The following is a 17424-nucleotide window of genomic DNA, read 5'->3' on the forward strand; positions in this document are numbered from 1 at the left end:
ATATTAGGATTAATGATGAATGTGAACACAGTTTTAATGTGTAGCACTGTGCGCCAGTAGAGGTAACACTTCAAAGAAAGGATGTGGAATGGGTGTGGGGGTTTGCAAACCACAGTCCACAATTCTGGCTGCTTACATCTTTCAGATACCACAGCACACTAGTGAATGTGGGAAAGACTACTGAAAACTCTAAGTAGCTACAAAAAAAGTTCTTATTCTAATGTCAGAGGACAAATTCTTGAATAGCCTGGGGACCAGTCTGAATACAAATGTTCTTTAGAATTTCGGGAAGTCTCAGCAAGTCTCTCTGAGGCAAGGAAAAGAAATGTGAAATACACTCGGTATTTAGTTTCAACCAGATTAAACCATTCACAAAGATAAAATGAGATATTTTAGTGGCTCTAGCAGCATCTGTCAACTAAAAGTTCACCTTAGTCACTTAAAGGCTAGCCAAACAGATCATGAGAAGTATGTACTGAGAAAAGTGGAATCGAACCTTTTCACTTTTGCTCCAAAAGACAGAGATTGTAAACAGAATACCTTCATGCAATGATAGAAAGTGAAAATAATGCATCCAGCCAGGAAAACTCCCTCAGAAGCACCTAAGATTTTGCTAGGAAGTGGAAAGCACCTGCTGTTGAACCCTGTCACCACCACCTTAAAAGGGCAGCATGCACTTCGTCATGGAGGTCCCTTTGCTTGCCTTTTCTTCTTGTATTTTCCCCATTCACTAGAAACCACCATTTACAAAAAAGCTCCTGCCCTCCCTGTTTTTCTTCCTCTCAGAGGTGTTGCACGATATGCTATTTACAGAAGAATCTGCCGTACCTTACAACTGATGCTAGTATTTTATTGATAAGCCACTTTCCTTCACACAATTAGTACTAATTCCTAATTTCTAACAATTGCAATTTGGTATGTAAATATTCCATGTCACTGTCAGAAGAGATGGAGACTGCATTACATTGCTTTACCTTGCAGGTGTTCTTTACTTTGTGAAATATGGACACTTGTGGGGGGAGAGGTACATCAGAACTTTATAAAATAGGTCATTGTGCATTAACTAAGGGAGCTTCCTATTAAAAGAGCGATTTATACCAAATTAAGTCTCTTCTGGTATTCATCAAAATTACCTAACATCAATTTTGTCAGTCTGCTAATTTTCACTTTTCAAGTAGTCTTCAAGCAGAATAAAAGTGTGCTGTTTGATTTACAAAGTAACATTCTTGGTTTCCAGGCTACTGACTTGGGGATTTCTGATGGTATTTTGAAACACCGTAAGAACTAGTTAGTCATATGAAATCAGTGTTAATACAACACAATAAAAGCGAATTCATCTGAGGCATGAATCATTTCCTCTTAATTACAAAACGACATCTCAGTGGATCAACTTAAGAATTCTGAAGGACAAGGAACAGCACGCTCAAAGGAAGGATTTTACTACCTCAAAACCTGACATAGAATCTTCTTTTCTTAAAGTCCATGAGAGTTTATTTGTTAAATGAAACCTATGAGGTAAACAACTAAATGTCTGAATAATCATGTCTCATAATTCCTTAATAAAGCTATTATTTGTTGAGATACAGTTCTCTGAACTGTGTTCCAGATCTCCAAGAAAGATATTTTTCATCAAATTCAGTACTATAATAGATGGCCTTTCAGAAGGCACCATAGGCCTGGCAGAGTCTGTTCTAGAGCTGATATTTCTGAACGAGATAAATGGGTTGGGGTGGGCAGTGGGGGTGGGAAATAAGGGGTAGAGAAGGGATTTACAAAGCAGGAAGCACATTTCAAAGTAATATTTACACTTTCAAAACAGACTTCTTTATTATTTGGACTTCATTGTGAGACAAGGAAAATCAAGTACGAATGGTATGTTCTCAAAAGATTTTTGATATATAATTGAATCAAAAAGAAAATTACTTTCTTGTAAATGATTCCCTACAATCTTTAATCTTTAGTTCCTCCAGAAACATTTTTTACTGGCAGTGCTTTTAGTCTGCTGCCCATTATCTGTGCTTTAAGATTCATGATTTAGTAAAACAAAAATCTTATTACCATGAAAGGCCATGAAGGGCTGGTTTTCTTCCCTGTGTATTTGAGCTACCCTCTTTGGCAAGTAGTATAATTAATGTTTTAGCATCTATATTCCTACTCTCTGTCTTTTATCATACTCTCTGCATTGAGAAGTATTAAACATGGCAATAATATTACATAATCACATCATTTTATGGTAAAATTCCCTTCTTTAAATATTAATTTAAATGTTTTAAGAAAACAAATTTCTACCTTTGAAGAAAGTCTTCTTATGTCAAGAGGTTGTTCTTCCTTTTAATTCTTTAAACCAAAGGTCTTCTTAGCATTGCTCTGTGGGTTGAAGAGCGAGGAAAATGTTAACAAGACACTGGTTGTCATCAATCACAGCAGATTGTCAATACATTAACTCCAACCGGCTCCCTGATGGGAAACACAATTACAGAGAGAGCTCTGCAAGGGAGACAAATTACGAGTAGATTTGCCAAAACATCTCTCTGCTGGCTTTAATCAGAAATGGCAGCAGATAGGTGACTAGAGCTCGGTGGACATACCATTAATGGACCCCAGCCTACAGAGTCACGTCTGGGTCCTCTTTTCAGTTTAGGGGAATAAAGAGGTTTATGTAATATATATATATATATGGTGTGGGTAAAATACTTCCTTACTGTGGGCTTATTATTATTATTAAAAAAATTTTTATTTAGTAGCATAGAAATTCCTTTGACTATGTTTGAAAGGCCTCAAAATTTCAAGGAGAGTCGTGAAAAGATGACAGGAACAGCCAAGATCTGAGGAGAAAGTTCCATCTGGGCCATGACAGAGGATCAGCTCTGGACAGCTCCTGGGCTCTACAATCTCCAACTCTCCTCTAGCCTCAATGTTTCCTTTGCAAATATTCCAGCTTCCAGAGAAGGGCAGCATGGATGGGGAGGAGAGCAATCACAGCTGAGCACATTAAGTTTCATTTTTTAGACAACTAATTCAGTGATACCCAAGGTTTTCTAAGGGAGGATTTGTGTCTTTTTGGACTTCAAATTTTTGGAAACAGAAGTCATACTGAAGTCAAACTGAAGGGTTTTTCAGAGACAAGAAACAAGTGTCAATTCAGGAATTTGGGCTGCACTCAAATATTAGAACAAGTATGAATTGCAAAATTATTCCATTAATAAAATAAAAAGATGTAAAATAATCTCAGCTGTTTTAGTTTATTCATGTGCTATAAAATATTTTCTGTATTAAATTGAAAAAACCCTTTATCTTAATTACATGTTAAAAGCACTCAATAGATTTTTGTCGGATCTGATGTGTGATATTTTATCAGGAGACAATATTAACGCTGTGGAGGTTAGTGATTCTTCTTTGGAATTGAAACCAACCTTATAGTAACAAAGATTTTTCTTTCCTTTTCATTCAGTTTCCACTTCAAAAAAACCCTCTGGAAGTACGTAGGAGAGAGTCTACAAGAATTTGAAGCTATGTGTATAATAACAATTCAATTCAACAGACCTATATTGATCATTTAAATCATTGGATAAATATAAACAAGGTGAAAAATCACATATAAATAAGACATGCTTCCTGCCATCAGGGATCTCAGTCCACATGCTGATGGGATAAACAACCATAACTCGCATGAATCACCATACAATGCAGTATTTATAGAGCATTGTGAGACCACAGAAGAAAGAACAATTAATTCTACAAGGGGACATTCAAGATGTTTTCCACAGGAGATACCAATTGAGTTGGACCTTAAAGGTGGGTAGGAAGGGCAGGCGCAAAGGAAGGGCCATGGCAAAGTGGGTGGTGTGTCCCCAGTAGGAGAGCAGTGACGTGGGAGGTGGGGAGTGTAAAAAGAGGGGAGGCTATACAGGTCATTCAGAACCAGAGTGCAAAGGGCAGAACCAGAGTGCAAAGGGCACTGAGCACAAACAATTCACGAGTCTGGACTTTACCTTGAGAACAATGTGGACCCATTGAAAGTTTCAGTAAAGAGGAAAGAAAATTTGTCAGTAGTGTGGGTGACTAAGGAAAGTTAGAGAATGGAAGCAGAGACTGGTTAGGAGGTGCCAACCTAGGAGATTCTTGGCTTATACAGGTAACGCGTCTCCTCCTTAAACCTACCCACAACAAGCACGCGTTTGACTCCTCCCCGAGATGAATCCGAATACACAGATGGAAATAATTTAAAGTTAAGAACGTTGATTGGGCCATGATATCTGATATGATTGTACATCCTTTTCTTTTACTAACAGAATAATTTTGTGATACTTAGTTGTCCTAATACGTGAGTGCATCTCTATAGGTGGAACTTTCTAAGGACAGCATGTGGATGTGGTCTTGTTTCTCTCTTCTCCACCTACCCACCTCCTTCCATCTTTCTACCATCTCTCTCTCCCAGAGCAGCTCTGCTCTGTGGTTCTGGCCATGCCCAGGACCCATGGCAGGTGGGTTACCTCAATGCAGTACTCGATGCCAGGGAAACCCTTTCTTTGGGTCCTTTTTCTCTGCTGTAGGATGTGTACTTTGGATCAATATTCCCCTTTACATTGCAGTGTTAATGTCTGACACTGGTTTGGGATTAAGGGAATCAGATCCTGCTAATGGTGTACTTGCTTCCGGGCCATTCAAATCAACCTCACTTAGGGAAAAGGAGCCTGTCTCCTCCTCCAGCCTAGCGTGAAAGAGCTCTGCACTGGGATTTGAGACAAAAACCTTAGCTAATAATACATTTTTACCTTGTCTTGCTGTGTCGATGTCCCAACTACAAGTATCTCTTTTGGGGACCTCACAGGAAGTTCATACTGTAAAAATTCTTGGGCCCCCCAGCTAAAACATACCACAATCCTTCATCTCCAAATAGTCATTCCTGGTAAGGCAGACATGCAACTCAAAAGGGTAGACTATTTCTTCTTCTTAAAGTATCTTTGAAAACAAATTTCTGTGTATGGCAAAATCAACAGAGACTTAAAGAGTGCTTTAGTTTGCTGCACTAAGCCTCGTAGAGGAATCTTCACCCCAACTGTTTGGCACCTCTCATTGTGTTTGAAGCACTTACACCACATTGCTGTGGAGCTATTGCTGAAAGTCAGTATCACAGACAACCAGAGGCTACAGCTAAATATTGGGGAGTTAATCAATTAAAGACATGTCAATAAAATTATAAAATTTTTATCTATAGGAGATAAGAGAGCTAACATCTAATGAGCTACTACTATGTCCCAGACCTAGTGTATATTGACAGCAAGTGAAGCACTAATTCTATGAGATAAGTATCATTATCTCTTTGATACAGAGGCAGAAACTGAAGTACAGAGAGGCTAAGCAAATGACTCTAGTAACACAGCCAGCAAGTAATATAGCTGGAATACAAAACCTCTTCTGTCTGTATCCAAAGTGTTTGCTTTTTCTACTTCACCCTGTGGCTCTTGAGAGAGGATAAGGATAAACTTGGGGTGGAGGTGACAATGAGACTTAAGAGGAGGTCAGCAGAATTGGAAGCTTCCAGAAAGAGTGGCCAGACCAGGAGAGAGGCTGAGAGAAAGCCAAGAAATAAGAGGGTCAGGAAGGGAGGAGGGTGGCCCCAGGGTCAAAATCTGCAGGAAGGTCTCAAATGCAGAAAACTCACAGCAGTCTGCGGAGAGTCCCTGCAGCCCTCAGCCACCTGTATCCCATTCTACCCCCTCCTCCCCATGGACTATGGTTTAAAGCTTTCAGTGACTCTGACAGAACTATCATTTCTATGCTTCTCTGCCAAGTGCACCTTTTATTAATAATGTTTCACAAAAGGGGCTGGTATGAAAATGCTCCTGAGTGTGGAAGAAGATGCTTTTGAACATAGATTTTAAGGGAATATCAAAGGAATGAGGTTCTTTTGATATGTTTTAATAGTTGTTAGCATAATTCAACTCAGGACAAAATACAATTTGACATAGGTGCAGTTCCATGGTATTGTGTGGGAAAACGATTTCATCCTTGCTTAACATGTATTATTGATAGGGAACTGCCAAATTTTTAACTTCCTTGGGGCAATTTAAACCGTCAAGCCTTTGCAAGTACCACCAAAATACGACGTATTAATTGTATGACCATGTCAGCAATTATGCCAAACATTTCTAGGGAATGAATTTTTGTTACATTCATTATTCTTGCTTTGACAACTGTGTCAACGGGCTTTCATCACTCTGAAATGCATTTAGGACAACAGAATAGGGTAATACATCATTGCTAAGGGCTACTTTTCCAATAACCAAGTAATTTTTTTTTTAACCAGCATACAATCAACTTAACCTATTAAATAATACTGGTCCAAAGTCAAAAGGTCAAGATAAGATTAAATGTTTTTTAAAAGTAGCCTTCAAAAAGATGAATGACATATAGGTGAAAAATGTAAGAAACCCGAAGGCCATAGTACAAATAATAGACCAATTACAATAAAAGTATTTCAATGATACATAACATAAAAAATTCAGTAACTCAGAAAATGGAATATTTGCCTTAGTCTCTCATGGAAAAATAAAATAACAAACTTCCTATCTGCCTCAAAGTAAATTGCTATTGATTGGCATAAATTTTTGCGAGATTTTTTTTTTTGGTTTTGTTTTGTTTTAAAATGTGAATATGTAACTTTTAATGGAACTGAAAATCTGTTATTGCAAACGCTATTAGGTAAAAAGTATCAGCAAGCAGAAATGCTCAAAATATCATCTGGTTTATTCTTTCTGGCTTAACTGTGAAGACATTAAAAATGCTTACTCTTTGGTTCTTGTGAGCTGATTTCTAAAAATTGGCCTCCTTAACCATACAGCAAAGGGCACATTACTTTGAAATATCAAGCATTTGTCCTCTTTGAGCCAAATTATATTTTCAACTGTGACAATTATTTCCTGTTTACACTCTTCAAAATAAGCATAGCAGAGAAATACTTTTCAGATCATCAATTTTGCAAACTTTACATGTAACAAGATATTTATATACCTGCACATTATGTATTTATGTAGCAGGCAAAATTGTTTTGCGCTTTTATCATTATGAAATTATAGTAATTTACAACCTTATTTTTGATCTTTGGTCATAACAAAACTTGATTAGTAGCAAAATCATAGACCAACTCCCAAACTCTTCTTTTTTTCTTAACTTCCTGCCTTTGACATCCTCCTTGGACCAAATTTGAGAGAAAAGGATAAACAAACAACCCTGTTAAAATTGGCATTTATCTTTGGTTTCTCCGGAGTATGCCTGTCATCCAGTAGCCTAATTCAGCTTGGCACGGCGAAAAGCCAAAATCATCTTGAAATCTGGTTCTCCTCATTACAGCAGCCTATGAAACAAAATACATTCCAGAAAGCAGAAAGTATGGCCTAAAACAAAGCAGGTTCTCCAACCAGTAGTTCAATCAGACAGCACCCTGAAGGGTTTGCCTCTACCAAAACCTTGCTGCCTGGGGTCCTGGACACAGGGCTCTGACTTCTACCCCCAAGTTTAGCACCAAGTTCAGCCTACTCTTATAAGACTACTACACTTGTTGGGACTTGGGACCAACTCCATGATATATTAAAAGTTAGGGTAGGAGCAAGAAGGGATCCGTTCTGACAAGAAACTTGCAGGTGAGCAAATTTGTGTCATGCTTTGCCTTTCAGAGAAATGAGTCCACTGATCCCTTGATCCCTTGATAAATCAAATTAAACAGATTGAAGACTGATCACTTACAGAAGCTTCTGAACTGTCTCAACTGACAGTATCACTTGCTACCTTCTAAACTGATGCAAACGTCCAGTAGTGAGCAAACTACACTGACTGGGGGCGTGTTGATATACACCATCTTACTGTTGGTGCACTCACTGGCAATCATGTTATCACAGACATTATTTGTAACATTTCATGGTACAGAGTGCATGGTACATTTAATGGTTTCATAGGAGGAATGATTATAACTACAAATAGAAACCCAGCTGGTCTGTGTGCAGTGCTGGCTAGCTGTCTACCAAAGAGTCATGCCCCTTTTGTCATGTAGAGCTCTTGTCCAGGGTCTACATTTCCAGCTCCCCTTGTATTTGGGTTAGACCATGACATATGAGGGTGCTTATATGTGTCACATCTTTGCCCAGATAGATGTTTAGGAAGGAAGTGTTTTTCCACTTCTCCTATCTCTCTGCTTCTGGCTTGATGTCCAGTGTAATCTCAGAAGTCACACAGCATGGCCTCTGTCAGCATGGGTCACTGTAGTGTGAAGAGTAAAGATTCTTCCTTTCACACTCACAGTCTACATCACTGACACTGAACTGGTACATGAGCTGGAAAGAAACTCTAATTATTGACATTTCCACAATATGGGGGTTTGTTGCAACAGCTAGCTCTGTCCTATCTAACAGAGTCATCATGTACACAATAGAAACCTTAAATGAAATCTAGTCCTCCTTGGTCCCTTTTCTATGTCTATAATCTAAGGAAAACATTTAATTTAAAAATATTAGTGTATTCGGGCCGGCCCGGTGGCGCACTGCTACAGTGCGCCGCTTGGGAGCGCGGTGGCACTCCCGCCGAGGGTTCGGTTCCCACATACAGACCGGTTCCCGCTCACTGGCTAAGCGAGGTGTGGGAGCAACACCGACGGTTGCGATCCCGTTGCTGGTCCTGGTCCGGTACGGGCGCGACACTGAGGGTTGCGATCCGTTGCCGGACACAAAAAAAGACAAAAAGGAAAAATAAATAAATAAATAAAAATAAAAATAAAAATATTAGTGTATTCAGAACAGTAGGGCAAAAATGGTTAAAGAATATTAAGTAAGTCCTAATAGAAACAATTAAAGTAATAGTATTTACTTCACCTAGAGGAAAAAAAAGCTTAAAGGAGGCTAGTTAAACTGCCAATGAATAAATGAAGATCCTAAAAATGTTACATAGCAGATTGTGAGAAACTATTTTTCAAATTCTTAAATATAAAACAAACAAATGTAGAAGGATTTATGTGATGGCATACAAAATAACACTGAATCTAAGAAAATGGGAAAGATTGAAAATAGAGTTTTTGAGAGAATTTGATTCAGTAGCTATAGATGGGGCCTGGAAATCCACTTTGCTAATAGGCAGCCCCAGGGGATTCAGATGCAGGTGGCCGAGGGCCATACAATGAATGACAGGGTGTCTCTAGGATTATGGTTAAACAGTGAAATACGCTACTTTGTGAGGTTGTCAAATTTTCATCCTTGAAGAAAGTAAAATCAGGAAAGTTTCTCATCTACAGGGTAGAAAAACACTCTTTGTGTACAAACATGATAGAGCTCTGGAAATCTAGATAAGTATGAGAGGATCCCAATCCTTAAGCAGCTCAGTCTTGGGAGAGAGACTGTGAATGTTTATCTGTGCGTAGGTGTGTGGTGTGTATGTGTGTGTGTGTGTGTGCGTGTGTATGTGTAGAGGAGGTGGTGAAGAAGTAAACAAAGATGACCTCTGGGTTTGAACTGAGGAAATAAGATCTCATTCGTGAATGAGCAGATGTAGCTCAGTGCATATACCATGGGATCCCCTGGACATCCTTGTACTGGAACACAGTCTACAGATGATGCCACCAAGATATAGAATGAAACAAAGGAAGTCGAGGCACCCAATCCTATTCAAGAAGCAAAAGCAGTTTGTGCTCATATATTTTACATATCAGACTTCCATGTAAATTGTCTAGGAAGAAAAGATTCTAAGGCAAACAAAAAAAGTTTTATAAAACCACAGCCATATGAGGAGATGTTGTTTAGTGGGTATAAGAGTTTCAATCTAGGATAAAGAAAAAGTTCTGGAGATGGATATGTTGAGGGTCACATAGAAATGTGAATGTACTTAGCCACTGACCTGTATGCTTAAAAGTGGTTAAAATGGTAAATTTTGTGTTATGTATATTTTGCCATAATAAGAAAAACCTGGTCATAGATTTTCTTCCAACTCTGCAAGTTAATGGATATAACATATTTGCAGGAAAAAAAATTAAACTTACATCCTATACTCCCCTACCAATACTTTCTGTATCTTTGAAAAGTCAAGAAAAAATTAATTTATTCAACAAATATTTCATGAGCAACTATTATGGCCAGGTACTGTTCTGGGCACCAAGGATACACTAGTGAACAGAACTAAAAAATCCCTGCCCTCATAGAGCACTTATTTCACCATTCCCTTACATACTCAACATTTATCAAATGTCTATCATTTGCCAAGCTCTATGCTTGACACCAAAATACAATGGCAAAAAAGCAATGAAAGCATCAGCAAACCAGACCCTTCCCTGCCCTCATAAAGCTTAGAGTCAACTGCAGAAGACAAATACTATTCAAATGATCACAAAAATGGATCTAAAATACCAGCTTTGAAAAGTTGTTAAGGCAAAGTTGTGTGGTGCTCCTAAAGTGTGTGGTGAATGGAACAGGCTTACTCAAGGAGGTCAGCCTTTTCTAAGAAAACAATGACTGAACTGAAATCAATCGGGTTGGGGAAGGGGTGCTGTGGCTGGAGCAGAGCAGGGGAAAGGTGAAGTGGTCCTATGGGGTTGGAGAAGCAGCAGAGGCCCGGCCACTCAGAGCCTTGTAGGTCTTTCCATCCTTATCTTAATAACACTGGGAAGCGATTGATGTATTTTAAGAAGGCTGGGGAGGGGAAGGAATAATTTGATCAGAAGTTATACTTATTTTGCTGCTCTCACAATTTAAAAACCACCAACCGAAAATGAAGGCAAGAACTACAAGTGAATTTCTATATAATTATAAAAATAGATGAAATACTTTGAAGATTTCAGATGAAAGCTAGTGTTTAACATATCAAAGGGTTATCATGATCAGATAAAAAATTATGAACAGCATTCCAATGTTTAATTCTGTGGTGTTGATCAAAACATAGTCTCTTAAGGTGCTATTATATAATCTACTAATGAATCTGAATTTGATTTAAAGTAAGTCACCAGAATTTGCAAGCCTGGTACACTGTGTTGCCCACACCTGATTAATACTGTTTAAAGTGGATATTTTGAAAAGACAAAATAAAACAAAAACAACAACAGTGAAATTATTTGATCAAAGAAATTAAGATTATTAAACTTCACAAAATACGATAACTTAGGCATCTTTTGTAGACATGGGAAAATTTAACTAATTATCATAGTAATTTAATTAATATTTAAAAACTTTAGCAAAGAATCAAAGACATATTCAGCACTTTTTCCTTTAAAATATGGTTTTCAATGCTAATTTACATATGCCACTGAATGGGAAAAAAATTCAGATAGGCATAATACTTTGTGTTGAGGAGATACATCCCATCATGCAAAAGGCAAGAGAGCCTTCCCTAACTGGGAACCCAGGAGAAAACCAAGAGCAGCCCTCTTACCACCTGCACAGAAGGCAAGAGAGCACCACAAATGTCACTTCCACTAGGTGGTCCACCACAGCTACTGCCACAGCTAATGCCACCACAAGGATGGCTCACCACCATCGTAGCAGCCAGGACCACCCTGCAGACAGCCTGATGCACACTCAAGTGCATTGACACAAGGAGAGTCACCAGCAGAGCCTGCAAAGAGAGGAGAAAGTCTTTCTATTCAAAGCCACTCCAGAGTAATAGAAAACACAACTGCTCTACCAGATAACCAGACATCAATGTAGAGATACTAGAAATATGAATAAACAAGAAAATATGACACCACCAAAGGAATACAGTAATTCTCAAGTACTGTACCATGAATACAGTAATTCTCAAGTAAAGGAATACAGTAATTCTCAAGTACTGTACCATAGAGTAGGAAACCCTTGAAATTACTGTAAAGGAATTCCAAGCAATGATCTTAAGAAAACTCAAAGAGTTAAGAGAAGATACAATTAAAGAACACAATGAAACAAGAAAAAATATCCAGGCAATGAAGGAGGAATTTTACAAAGAGATTAATACCTTAAAAAAGGATGTAGCAGAACTCCTGGAACTGAAGAACTCATTCAATGAGATAAAAAAAAAAAAAAAAAAAAAAAAAAAAAAAACACAACTGAGAGCTTAAGCAGCAGATTAGAGGAAGCAGAAGAAAGAATTTTAGATATTGATGATGGTCTTTTCAAAATAACCCAGGCAGACAAAAAAAAAAAAAAAAAAAGGATAAAAGAATTTAAAAAATAAAGTCTAAGAGAGCTAGCAGACAACCTTAAGTGCACAAACATCAGAATAATGGGTATTACAGAAGGGGAGGAGAAAGGAAAAGGCATTAAAAACCTATTCAATGAAATAATAATACTTCTCAGGTATAGGGAGAGACATGGACCTTCAGATTCAGAAAGCTCAAAGATCATCAAACAGACTCAATCCAAAAATATCCTCTCTGAGTCACATTATAGTCAACTGGCAAAGCTCAAAGATGAAAAGAGAATTCTAAAAGCAGCTAGAGAAAAGCATCAAGTAACCTATAAGTGAGCCCCCATCAGACTAATAGCAGGCTTCTCAACTGAAACTCTATTGGCCAGAATAAAATGGGATAATATATTCAAAATACTAAAAAAAAAGCCAGCCAAGAATACTATACTCAGCAAGACTATCCTTCAGAAATGAGGGAAAAGTAGTGTATTTCCTAGACAAACAAAAACTGTGGGAGTTCACCACCACACAACCACCCCTGCAAGAAATTCTCAAGGGAGTTCTCATCTGGATTCTGAAAAATGATAACCACTATCATGAATACACAAGAAGGAATAAATCCCACTGGTAAAACAAAACTGCAAATGAGAAAGAGAAAGAAACTAAATCTTACCACCTCAAAAAACCAAAAAAATTGAAGATGAATAAAAAAAGGTGAAGAAAGGAACAAAGGATATTTAAAACATCTAAACAAAAAGCAATAAAAAGCCAGGAGTAAGACAATATCTTTAAATAACAACCCTAAATGTAAATGGATTAAACTCCCCATTCAAAAGATACAGACTGACTGACTGGGTTAAAAAGCTAGACCCAACTATATGCTGTCTTCAAGAGACCCTCCACACCTGCAATGACACACAGAGACTAAACATGAAAAGATGGAAAAAGATATGCCATGCAAATGGAAACCAAAAATGAGCAGGAATAGCTATTTTTATGTTGAATAAAACAGACTTTAAACCAAAGACCATAGAAAGAGAAAAAAGAGACAAGGAAGGTCACTGTATAAAAGGATCTATCCAGGAAGAAGACATAACAATCATAAATGTATATACACTCAACACCAGAGCACCTAGATATATGAAACAAATACTATTAGACCTAAAGAAAGAGATAGACATTACTGTAGATTGATTGAATTGTGTTCCCCAAAGTTCATGTATTAGAAGCTTAATTCCCACTATAACTACTGAGGGTAGGAAATCCTATTATGGTAATTGACAGATGGAGCCTTGAAGAGGTGATTAGATTGCAGGGCTATGTTGTAGTGAATAAATTAATAATGGTGGTAGTGGTCAATGGTGTGGTTTGGAAGGCTTTAAAAGGAGATCACATGAAGAGTCTCTCTGCTCTGCCATTTTCTACCGTGTGAGACCCCTGCATTGCTATAAGCCACCACAAAGAAGACCCTTACCAGTTGTGTTCTCTGGACTTTGGACTTCCCAGCCTCTGGAACTGTAAGCAATAAATTTCATTTCCTTGTAAATTACACAGTTCCAGGTATTTTGTTATAAGCATCAGAAACAGACTAATACAGACCCCAACGCAATAATAGTGAGGAACCTGAACACCACTCTTGCAGCATTGGACAGATTATCTAGGCTACAAATCAACAGACAAACACAGGATTTAAATTAAACCTTAGACCAATTAGATCTGGATGATATTTACAGAACATTTCGTCCAACGACTACAGAATACACATTCCTCTCATCAGCACATGGTATATTCTGCAGAATAGACCACAGGTTAGGTCACAAATCAAGTCTCAGCAAATTTTAGGAAATCAAAATCATTTCAAGAATCTTTTCAGACCACAAGGAATTAAAACTGGAAATCAATAAACAAAACTGTGGAAACTATAGAAGTACATGGAAATGAAATAGCAGGCTCCTGAATGACCTATGGGTCCAAGAAGAAATTAAACAGGAAATTAAAAAATTTCTTGAAACTAACAAAAATAAAGACACATCATAGCAAAACCTGTGAGGTACTGCAAAAGCAGTACTAAGAGTAAAGTTTATTGCAATAAATGCTTACATCAAAACAATAGAAAGACGTCACATAAATGACCTAATGCTGCACTTCAAAGAGCTAGAAAAACAAGAACAATCCAATCCTAATGGTAGTAGACAGAAAGAAATAACTGAGTTCAGGGCAGAACTAAATGAAATAGAGACCCCAAAAACAATACAAAAGATCAATGAAACAAAAAGTTGTTTTTGAGAGATAAATAAAATAGACAAACCATTAGTAGCTAGGTTAACCAAAAAAAAAAAAAAAAAAAAGAGAGAGAGAGAGAGAAGACCCAAATAACAAAAATTAGAAATGAAAATAAATTTTCTGGACACATACAAACTAACAAGACTGAGCCAAGAAGAAACAGAAAACCTGAACAGACCAAGAACAAGCAATGAGATTGAAGCACTATTCATCAGTCTCCTAACAAAGAAAAGCCCAGGACAAAGTGGTTTTGAGGTAATGAATTCTATCAAACCTTTGAAGATGAACTTATACCAATTCACTTCAAATTATTACAAAAATTGAACACAGAGGCCACTCTCCCAAACTCATTGTATGAGGCCAACATCACCCTGATATGAAAACCAGACAAAGGTACAATAAAAAAAGAAAACTACAGACCAGTACCTCTGATGAACATAGATACAGAAATCCTCAACAAAATATTAGCAATCAGAATACAGCAGCACATCAAAAAAATTATACACTATGATTCATCCCAGGGATGCGAGGATGGCTCAACATACACTACTCAATAAATGTGATAGACCACATCCACAAAATCAAGGACAAAAACCATAAGATTATCTCAATAGACAAAAAAAAAAAAAAAAAAAAAAAAAAAAAGCATTCAACAAAATTCAACATCCTTTCATCATAAAGGCTCTCAGCAAATTAGGTAGAGAAGGAAAGTATCCCAACATAATAAAAGCCAAAATGACAAACCAATCACCAATATCAACCTGAATATCAATAGGAGCAAGACAAGGATGACCACCCTCACCACTCCTTTTTAACATAGGATTGGAAGTACTCTCCAGAGCAATCAGGCAAGAGAAAAAAATAAAAGGTATACAGATTGGAAATGACAAAGTAAAACTGTCCCTGTTTGCAGATGATATGATCCTATATATAGAAAAACCTAAAGACTCTACCAAAATCTCTTAGAGCTGATAAACAATTTCAGTAATGTGGTAGGATACAAAATCAACATGCAAAAATCAGTAGTATTTTAATACTCCAATAACGAACTAGAATAAAAAGAAATTTAAAAAGTAAGCCCATTCGCAACAGTCACCCCAAAAATAAAACAAAACAAAACAAAATAATAAAATAAAATACCTAGGAATGAATTTAATCAAGGAGGTGAAAGATCTCTATAACAAGAACTACAAAACACTACTGAAACAAATTAAAGAGGACACAAAAAGATGGAAAGACATTTCATGTTTTTAGATTGAAAGAATTAACATTGTGAAAATGTCCATACTACACAAAGCAATCTACAGATCCAATGCCGACCCCATCAAAATACCAATGACACTCTTCACAGAAATAGGAAAAACAATCCTAACATTCATATGGGACAACAAAAGACCCCAAATAACCAAAGCAATCCCGAGGGGGGGAAAAAAAGGCAGGGGCATAACACTACCTGACTTCAAATTATACTACAAAACTATAGTAATCAGAAAAGCATGGCACTGGCATAAAAAGAGACATTTGGACCAATGGAACAGAATAGAGAGCCCAGAAATCAACCCACACACTTACAGCCAACTAATCTTTGACAAAGGCAACAGAAACATACATTGGGGAAAAGACTGCCTCTTCAATAAATGGTGCTTGGAAAATTGGATATCCATATGCAGAAGAATGAAACTAGACCTGTACCTCTTGCCATACCAAAATCAACTGCAAATGGATTAAAGATTTAAGTATAATACCCTAAACCATAAAGCTACTAAAATAAAACATAGAGGAAACACTCCAGGAAGTATGACTTGGCAAAGACTTTATTAATAAAACCCCAAAAGCACAAGCAACAAAAAAAGAAACAAACAAATGGGATTATATCAAATTTAAAACCTGCACAGCAAAGGAAACAATCAACAGAGCAGAAAGACAACCTACAGAATGGGCGAAAATATTTGCAAAGTACACATCCGACAAGGGATTAATATCTAGAACACACAAGGAACTCAAACAACTTCACAGTAAGAATACAAATAATCAAATTTAAAAATGGGCAAAGGAGCTGAATAGACATTTTTCAAAGGAAGACATACAAATGGCCAACAGGTACGTGAAAAATCGCTCAACCTCACTAATCATCAGGGAAATGCAAATGAAAACCACATTGGCATATCATCTCACCGCGCTTAGATTGGCCATTATTAAAGACTGGGAATAACAAATGCTGGTGAGGATGTGGAGGAAGTGGAACTCTTCTACACTGTCGGTGGGACTGTAAAATAGTACAGCCATTATGGAGAACTATGGCTGTACTATTTTACAGTCGCATCAACAGTATAATGGTTTCGCAAATAACTACATGTAGAACTACCATGTGATCCAGCAATCTCACTACCGGGTATATATCCAAAGGAATGGAAATCATCACATTGAAGGGATACCTGTACTCCCATATTCATGGCAGCTGTATTTAAAATAGCCATGATATGGAACCAACCTAAATGTCCATGAACAGACAACTGGATAAGGAAAATGTAGTATATATACACAATGGAATACTGCTCAGCCATAGAAAAGAATTAAATTCTGCCATTTACAGCAACATAGATGAACTTGGAGAATATTATGTTAAGTGAAAAAAGCCAGACACAGAAAGAGTAATACTGCATGTCCTCACTCATAAGTGGGTGCTAAAAAAAAAAAAAAAAGGAAAGAAAGAAAAACAAGTAAACCACAATAATATGTTGAACTCTCAGAAGGACAGAACAAATCTATGGTTACTAGAGGTGGGAAAAGGCAAAGTAGAGAGGTGTTAGGGAGAAATTGGGTAAGGGGCACAAAGAATAATTACGATTTGTAATAACAAATATGCTAATAATAATTATTTGATCATTACATATTGTGCAGAAATAATGATAGTCAACACTATACTCCCAAAATATTTATAATCAATTATGCTTCAATACAAAATTTTAAAACATAATAAATTTTAAAAATACGAGAAGATTATATATA

At 37.1% G+C, this 17424-nt stretch overlaps 1 long non-coding RNA gene across 1 annotated transcript in view; it reads right to left on the reverse strand.

The window, feature by feature from the left end:
- Nucleotides 1-2289: 2289 nt before the first annotated feature.
- The window catches only part of LOC103591224, a 143213-nt gene continuing 128078 nt past the window's right edge, over nucleotides 2290-17424 (reverse strand). The window contains exon 3 of the long non-coding RNA XR_550557.1: nucleotides 2290-2367. This is a non-coding gene — a long non-coding RNA (uncharacterized LOC103591224). The remainder of the gene's footprint in view (nucleotides 2368-17424) is intronic.

This window comes from Galeopterus variegatus, unplaced genomic scaffold (assembly GCF_000696425.1).
Source record: "Galeopterus variegatus unplaced genomic scaffold, G_variegatus-3.0.2 Scaffold946, whole genome shotgun sequence".
NCBI lineage: Eukaryota > Metazoa > Chordata > Mammalia > Dermoptera > Cynocephalidae > Galeopterus > Galeopterus variegatus.